Source organism: Ictalurus furcatus, chromosome 4 (genome assembly GCF_023375685.1).
Source record: "Ictalurus furcatus strain D&B chromosome 4, Billie_1.0, whole genome shotgun sequence".
Lineage (NCBI taxonomy): Eukaryota > Metazoa > Chordata > Actinopteri > Siluriformes > Ictaluridae > Ictalurus > Ictalurus furcatus.
In genome coordinates, this window is record NC_071258.1 from 36,321,162 (window position 1) to 36,323,661 (window position 2,500).

A 2,500-nucleotide genomic window follows, 5' to 3' on the forward strand; every position below is an offset into this window, starting at 1 on the left:
TTCTTCTTCCACATCTTGGGACACTGAGATTTGTGAAGATAAAAAGATAATTCAGGAAGCAGAAATGTGTGTGTAAGATGAATTACCTTAAAGAATGTGATTAATTCTTTAAATCGAGCAACTGATATTAAATAAACCATTCAATTATATACAAATGAAACCAACACAAAACTGCGACCTCAAAACCACGGGAGAACATTTACGGGAAAAAGCCTACATACCTTAACACCAAGTCTGATCACGTGACCTTATAAGAATGAAGGGAACTCCAAGCCTCTTTTTCTTCTCCTGATCCTCAGCTGTTGGATGTGAGGAGCATCCATCACTTCCAGGAACGTTGGTGTTCCAGCCAGGTCGATTCTGCTGATCGGTGACGCCCAGATGTTCACGATTCTCCTCCACAGCAGCACGAGGAGACGAGCTGGGGGAGCTGCTGATATCTGAGGAGACTACTATGTGTACTGCTGTCTAGTGTACTACTGTATCAGAGGAGTAACACAAAGTTTACAGTGAAACAGAACATTTAGGACAAAGTCCTTCTTCAGCAGTGCAAGCAGAGTGCTCCTGAGGCTACAGTGAAAGCATTGCATATTTGAAAATGTATTATATATAGGTCAGATCAAAATACATATCCTTGGCTTAAAATAATAATAATTGACAGAAAATTCCACATACATTTACAGAAGGGGACAAATATGAAACCAGAAAAGGACAATTAAGCCAAAATATATATGGAATGATAAATTATTAGTGTTATCATCATTTATGTCTATAATATGTTACATATACACAGGAGTATTTTTCAGTGTATATTCTTTAAATTTTCTAGACAATCTGTTCTGCACTGTGAGGTCTGGGAGGAACAGTATTTCATCTTTTATGTAATCAAGTACAGAGAAATGACAATAAACTGACATCTTAAATAGTGAATCTGGAACTTTTTAAAACTGTTTTATCTCCCTCTAGTGGACAGCAGAGCAACAGCACTATTGGTAATAATAATAAGAGACAGAGGAGGCTGAAGAAGAAGAAGAAGCATACGAAAGTGCTATGAATGTTATTGAGGAAAGATGGTGTGAAGGAAGAGAATATAAAGAAACAATTTAGAGAAAGGGAAAGAAAAAAGAAAGGATAGATGACAGAGAGTGTGTGCTAGTGTGTGATTATAATGAGTGTGCGATTACAGCAAGTGTGAGATTATAAAGAGTGTGTGATTATAGCGAGTGTGATTAGAGAGTGTGTGATTATAGAGTGTGTGATTATAGAATGTGTGTGATTATAGAGAGTGTGTGATTATAGCGAGTGTGTGATTATAGAGTGTGTGATTATAGAGTGTGTGATTATAGAGAGTGTGTGATTATAGAGTGTGTGATTATAGAGAGTGTGAGATTATAGAGAATGTGTGATTATAGAGAGTGTGTGATTATAGAGTGTGTGATTATAGAGAGTGTGTGATTATAGAATGTGAGATTATAGAGTGTGTGATTATAGAGAGTGTGTGATTATAGAATGTGAGATTATAGAGTGTGTGATTATAGAGTGTGTGATTATAGAATGTGAGATTATAGAGTGTGTGATTATAGAGAGTGTGTGATTATAGAGCGTGTGATTATAGAGAGTGTATGATTATAGAGTGTGTGATTATAGAGAGTGTGTGATTATAGAGAGTGTGTGATTATAGAGAATGTGAGATTATAGAGAGTGTGATTATAGAGTGTGTGTGATTATAATGAGTGTGAGATTATAGAGAGTGTGTGATTATAGAGTGTGATTATAGAGAGTGTGATTATAGAGTGTGTGTGATTATAGAGTGTGTGTGAATATAGAGTGTGTGTGATTATAGAGAGTGTGTGATTATAGTGTGTGATTATAGAGAGTGTGTGATTATAGAGTGTGTGATTATAGAGTGTGTGATTATAGTGTGTGATTAAAGAGAGTGTGTGATTATAGAGAGTGTGTGATTATAGAGAGTGTGTGATTATAGAGTGTGTGATTATAGAGAGTGTGTGATTATAGTGTGTGATTAAAGAGAGTGTGTGATTATAGAGAGTGTGTGATTATAGAGAGTGTGTGATTATAGTGTGTGATTAAAGAGAGTGTGTGATTATAGAGAGTGTGTGATTATAGAGAGTGTGTGATTATAGAGTGTGTGATTATAGAGAGTGTGTGATTATAGTGTGTGATTAAAGAGAGTGTGTGATTATAGAGAGTGTGTGATTATAGAGTGTGTGATTATAGAGAGTGTGATTATAGTGTGTGATTAAAGAGAGTGTGTGATTATAGAGTGTGTGATTATAGAGAGTGTGTGATTTTAGTGTGTGATTATAGAGAGTGTGTGATTATAGAGAGTGTGTGATTATAGAGTGTGTGATTATAGAGAGTGTGTGATTATAGTGTGTGATTAAAGAGAGTGTGTGATTATAGAGAGTGTGTGATTATAGAGTGTGTGATTATAGAGAGTGTGATTATAGTGTGTGATTAAAGAGAGTGTGTGATTATA

At 35.4% G+C, this 2,500-nt stretch overlaps 1 protein-coding gene across 1 annotated transcript in view; it reads left to right on the plus strand.

Moving 5' to 3' along the window:
- LOC128607151 (transmembrane 6 superfamily member 1-like) overlaps window positions 1-2,500 on the plus strand; it is an 11,716-nt gene that overhangs the window by 1,332 nt on the left and 7,884 nt on the right. The window contains exon 1 of the mRNA XM_053623825.1: window positions 1-2,500. This exon is cut by the window's left edge and continues 1,332 nt beyond it; it is cut by the window's right edge and continues 3,008 nt beyond it. The gene's annotated coding sequence lies outside the window, so the exon portion shown is untranslated.